This window comes from Crassostrea angulata, chromosome 5 (assembly GCF_025612915.1).
Source record: "Crassostrea angulata isolate pt1a10 chromosome 5, ASM2561291v2, whole genome shotgun sequence".
Classification (NCBI taxonomy): domain Eukaryota; kingdom Metazoa; phylum Mollusca; class Bivalvia; order Ostreida; family Ostreidae; genus Magallana; species Magallana angulata.
Window position 1 is genome coordinate 23,709,670 of NC_069115.1, and position 6,140 is coordinate 23,715,809.

The following is a 6,140-nucleotide window of genomic DNA, read 5'->3' on the forward strand; positions in this document are numbered from 1 at the left end:
TTGGCTTTGCCTCATTAAATAGTTGCTGTCTTTGGGGACAATAAACTTGCTATTGTCCTCATACCCAGTAAATACTAAATAGGCATATAATATCCCATCCACCTACATTTCATGTTATATAACCTCCCGTTTGTAACCTTCAATTTCACTGTAAAGTCAACATATCTGTCATAGCCGCAAGTTTCACAATTTATTTCTGCTTCTCATGTACTTAAAATCAGGGGCCTTAATATTGCTTACCAATTCCAACAAGAGACATCCCTCTAACTATTGATAATCATTAAAATTCATTTCATGAATCTACGCAACAATGATAAACCTTCAAGTACAGTCACTCTCAATTTTACAAAAATATTGACGGTACTTTATCCGAAACTGTTCCTTGTACCTTTAACTTAGTACACTAACATTTTTATGAAAAGACTAAGAAAGCTAATGCAATTCTGAGAAAAAGAATACCACATATTGCCAATTCCATTGAGGTTTAATAAAAATATGGCCATTTAAGTGAACCCCCCCATTTCCAATTTCCTTTAGTAAACACAGATTTACAGGGTTCTCCATAGTAAAACATCTTTACCTGACCTTTAAGAGGTCAACTTTTGTTCAACCACCTTTAAAAAGAAACCTTATTCAATACAACATACCCCTACATGATATAATCATGATAAAAGCTTCACATCACTTAGAAATACCCTTACATGTATACCCCCCACCCCCCAATCTTTTGATTTTCATAAAAAGTCATGGTTTGAAATGTTTTACCTAATTTTATGAAACGTGTGGCAATTTCCTTGAGTAATTTCTCACACATATGAAAACAATCATCAATGATTCTAAAATTTGATCTTTATTTGTTTATTGTATGATTTGTACCATTTTAATTAACAAATAGACAGCTGTCCTGCTTGTGATTTCTTGTTTTCATGAAAAAAGTAAGCTAACAATCATATTTAGTGAATATCTAATCTATTCTGATTTCTAGTCTCCTTCTAACCATGCTAAAACAGTAAGTTACAACCTACAAGTTAGACATCTGCCTTAAATTAAAATTAAATTCAAACATACCCAGGTAGCTGGAGACAGATCGAGTTGATTTCAATGAAAAATTTTCAAATTTGACATGTTTTTCTACTTTTTTTTATGCATATATACCTTAGAAAGGTAGAAATAGGTTGTTTCTTGTTCATTTCAAAAGTAATTATCATAGCAGATGTTATTTCAAAGTCAAATGTACATTTACATATCCTACATGTAATCTTAATGCAGACAATTAAATAGAGAGGGGGGGGGGGATTTTTCAATTATGTAAACACATCTAAATATCTTTATGAAATAAAAAATAAAGGAAACATAATTGCATACTTTTATTGAAAAACAAATTTTCACAGCAATTATGAATTTCTTTATAAACAGCCTTAATTTTGTTTTCATAATTTCTTATCAAACACAAACCACAACATGGCATGATGCTTTCTTCAAGTTCCATTATTGTTTATGCATCATCGGATTTAATTTGAATTACCGGTAAATAGTCTGTAGAACACAAGGAATATGCATGTGGATAGAGGTGACAGGTTAATCTCAGGAGCTGACCCACAAGAATCAACAGGTACCGGTAAAAGCCATGTGGTAACAAGAGTCTGTTTTGAGCTGAAATAAAAAAAAAAAATAATTAGCTGTGTTTACATACATGTACTATTAATAGCTGTGTTTACATTAACATATGCATAGTATTTCTGGAAAAAATACACTGACCATGCAGTGTAATAGGTATGACATATCCCAATACATGACATAACATTTAGGCAGTACAAGATCAAAAATTTGCATATCAAGTCATAATATAATATTAAAAAATTTTCATAGGTATAAACACTTATCAAATTGAGAGAGAGAGAGTTTGAGAGAGAGAGAGAGAGTTTATTACGGTAACCGTACTTGTAGTGCGACAGTCAATATTTCAATTCGTAAATTACAAACGAATATTACCCACCGAACAGCGTCAAAGTACATGTACTGGTATTAGCTTCTGGTATACCATTTTTTATCAATTCTACTGTGTTTTTTTTTTTGCAAATAAATTTAGCAAGGGTTTTTGCTTATTTTCTTATAAATTACATGTTTTAAAAACAATACTATGTGTAATAAGCATAAAACATGTATGAGTAAACTTAATGAAGAATTTTTAATAGATTATTTTTCACAGAATGTGGTACATTACATGTATGTCAATCTTTATAAAACTAGCGAATATTTCGATCGTGCGCCATAAATTGCAAGTTTTTTGTAAATATCATTTACTTGCATGATAGGTATATATGGTCTAACCAAAATTTTCTTCACAAAGCTACAGCTGTATGTACCACATATATGTTTTGTCACAAGTATACATTTAAAAAAAAACAACCCCAAATTCCAACAGTTGAAATAAACTCAACTCATTCTCTGATAAGTTCATTGTGTTTTGTGCGTGCATATCTTATTTGTCTGCTGCAACAGCAGCCAATCAGCGGTAAGCTGAATCCACAAAAAGAAGGTTTGTGTTTTAGGAGCGGGTAAATTGTTTATGCGACACTGTCAAGAAAACCACACCAAATAATAACAGGAAACATAAATATTCACTTATATGTATTGTGTTGTAAAGTAAAGGTTTTTAACACTTATTGCATCTTGCAAAACATGTGATGACCCTTAATCATCTGTCATATATCTGATATACATGTATATGTAAAAGATGGGAGAAATAACGACGGAACAAACTGGGATTCGAACCTGGCCCTCTGAATCTCTAGTCAAGTGCTCTACCAACTGAGCTACATGTATCTGGCACCGGTATTCAAACCAGTCTGACCGTCACATTCCTTCCCCCTTAAAGTAGATCCAGTGTTCTGTGACGTCACCCTTTTTTGTAAAACTTTGAATTCTTTAAAAATTGTGCAAGATAGTTTTATTTATTTTATGTGAATATAATCACATGGGTGTAATAAGAAATATTGGTAGGTTAAAGATATTTTTGCACTTAATTTTATACTTAATTTCCAAATTTTTATATATTTTATCTATGCAAAGGGGAAATAACTCTTTTTCTTACTTTTTTCTCAGTTGTATGTATAAATGCTTTAGTTTTTCTTATTCCAACGATTAATTTTAAAATATTTTTGTAATTTTAGTTTTCTGATAAAGTTGACATTAAAATTAAACAAGAAAAACAAATTTATGCCTACAAGATTTTATTTTTAACAGAAAAAAAATACATTTTTCTAATGCTAAAATATGGTTTAGTTTATGTTTATCTGGCATCTCAAAAAGTGTGATGACATGTATATTTTTTCTAACAACTGATGACATTTAAGTCTTTTAAGTCGAAATCAGTTCGGTTTTTCAACTTTCCTCAGAGAATTTTACGAGTATGGAGCTACCTTAAATGATCTTCACCCTTGAAGATCACCCCTGGCAGGAGTTAACCTGTTAGTTCCAGGGGTTGGTCACAACACCAATATTGTAACAGGATGGGAGAAATAATGAAGGACCAAACCGGGATTTGAACCTGGGCCCCCTGAATCTCTAGTCAGGTGCTCTACCAACTGAGCTATCTGGCACTGGTATTCAAACCGGTCTGATCATCACATATATAAAGAATTATTTTAAACAATGTTGTTCAATAAAAAATAGCACGCGCAACCTTCAGTTTTTGTCGGTAATTAATCAATATTGGCGTGCGATCAGTTCTCGCCAGTGCCATTTCTCACCAGTGCATTGTTACGTCATTTTATCAACACATAAAATTATATACGAAAATATGATGTTACAGTGCACCAGCGAGAAATGGTCCTCGACGAGAACTGCTCGCAGGCCAGTACTGCCAGTAGTCAGATTAAAAAAAGAGAATAAAAAATTACATTTAAAACATTAACAAGGACAATTTAAGTACACATCATAACTGCTAAACAAGAAAAATTATGTGAACTGGTAGAATAGTACGCATAGTTCTAACTTGTAACCTACATGTACAAGTACATGTACCGGGTACCCGTTGGTCTGCTAAACCTTTCTAATGATACAATGATTGGCATCATAAAGATATTAAAGTCATGTTTTAACTCTGAAGTCTGAAGTATACAATTTTATTTACTTGAAGTTATGTCTACAGGATATTCATGACTACATTTGGAGTCTTCTGCACAAGAATATACGATATGTTTCTAATTAGACCCTGCTTTGAATTTTGAGTTGAAAATTCACAATCTGTTATTTTTTTAAATAGATAAATTCAGTTACCCTTTCCAGTCCCCCATGAACCTCGAGCGAGTCTAAACATCCATGAAACATGTAAAAATTACACGTTAGCCTAGTAAACAAACACCCACACCATAACAAAAACAGTGTGCACGTACTTACATCTATACTATATACTAAATTTTAACTTTAACTTTTTTAAACTTTAAAAGGAGTAAAAGCCTCACCTTCTTCAGTAACATCCACATAAATCACACACTTTAATGTCCATCTTTTCCCCTTTATTACTCGTAGCTTATCAACGGCTGATCGTCGACAGAAGTGTGGCTGTCAGAATTTCCTCGTAAACGATTCACACGAGAAAAATATCCTCCTTAAACAAATATGTAGTATTGTTCCCTGTGCATGTTCATATGTTTCACAGTAAATTGAAAATGCATTTGTACGTCGAAAGAATACACAACTTCTCTTCTGCATTACGGCTCTCTCTTTTCTACAATGCCGTTCGTTACTGTTTACATTCGGCGCGCGCGCGGGGGTTACAAACAGGGGCGCCCCGACAAATAGTTGCACATAGAACGTTAAAATAATGTGTGTTCATTGAATTCATAAATGATATAGATGAAAAAAATGAAATTGAATCACAACTATTTATCTAAGACGCAACACAACGTAATGCAGTATATGCCTGGGCCTTAAAGTGGCATTTGTTCGCTTGTGTGTCTATGTAGACAAATTAACTCGTTCATGTAACGTTACGATTCACACATATTTGTTTTATGAAATTTGAAAAAAATAGGGCACAGAACTTTTTAAATTTGATACCAAATGACATTATTTAATATATTAACAATAACTGAATTAATTTTTTTTCATAAAATGATAACGATTTTTGCTATCAGAAAAATACGTGTATGAGCTGCTGACCCCTAATTATAGGGGCCAGCCCTTTTTTCTTAATTTTAAATGAAAGCTCTCGTTATTCTAAACAACTTTTGTTCTATATGTATTAACAAAATATCTTTAGTTTAAAGGTTATAATACAAAAAGCAACAAAATTTCAGCCCCGAAAAAATCTTAAACTTTGGCGACAAATAGCTCAAAAACTAACAAAGAAATTACCAAAATTTTCATGCCAGCAAAACTATAAAATGTTACCGACAATTTCGCCAAATTTCATGCATCTATCATCTGTAGTTCCCGAGATCAACTCTGGACAAAAGACCCCCCAATTTTCAATTAAAGGGCAATAACTCATAACCGGAAGTGAATTTTAAAAATTTGAAAAAAACGTCTAGAGATATTAATATCATCTACATACCCTGAAAGTTTCATAGCAATCATACAAAAAATGTTCGAGAAATCTCGTGCACAAAATTTGCGGGAAAAAAAAAAAATAATAATAAGAAACAGTAGAATAACAGAAGGGTTTTCCGTTGAAAAACGGAAAACCCTAACTAGATTCGATCTCGTTGCGAGCAACGAGTGGGTCTTCCGTCCAATTTTTAAATAGATTAGATTAAACTTATTAATTCAAAGATAAAATCGTAGATCTAAGCGAAAAATAGAGAAAAAAAAATTTGCGGCACTCGGGGCTTGAACCCGGGTCGCCTGGGCCATGTCCACGACTATATCGACTGAGCTACTCGGACTCTCGCTTCAGGACTTTGACGCTTAATTTCTCGAGAATGCCTTGATCGATTTTAAAACAAATTACATATTCTGAATCAGTGAAAGGGTCACTATCATCTAATTGGAAAAAATATATTAAAACAAAAAGTTGAAAATTTTCATTTTTTAAATCTGCTTCCGGTGACGACCGGAAGTGACGGCCAACATTCTCTTGACCGAGGTACACGAGGATATTGCTAGATCTATCATCTCTGAAAATTTCAGTTCTC

At 32.8% G+C, this 6,140-nt stretch overlaps 1 long non-coding RNA gene across 1 annotated transcript; it reads right to left on the bottom strand.

The window, feature by feature from the left end:
* Positions 1 to 1,352: 1,352 nt before the first annotated feature.
* LOC128186140 (uncharacterized) lies at positions 1,353 to 5,626 on the bottom strand. The gene is made up of 2 exons (XR_008243898.1): positions 4,467 to 5,626; positions 1,353 to 1,653 (listed from the first exon to the last, which is right to left on the bottom strand). It is a non-coding gene; the product is annotated as an uncharacterized LOC128186140 (long non-coding RNA).
* Positions 5,627 to 6,140: the final 514 nt, after the last annotated feature.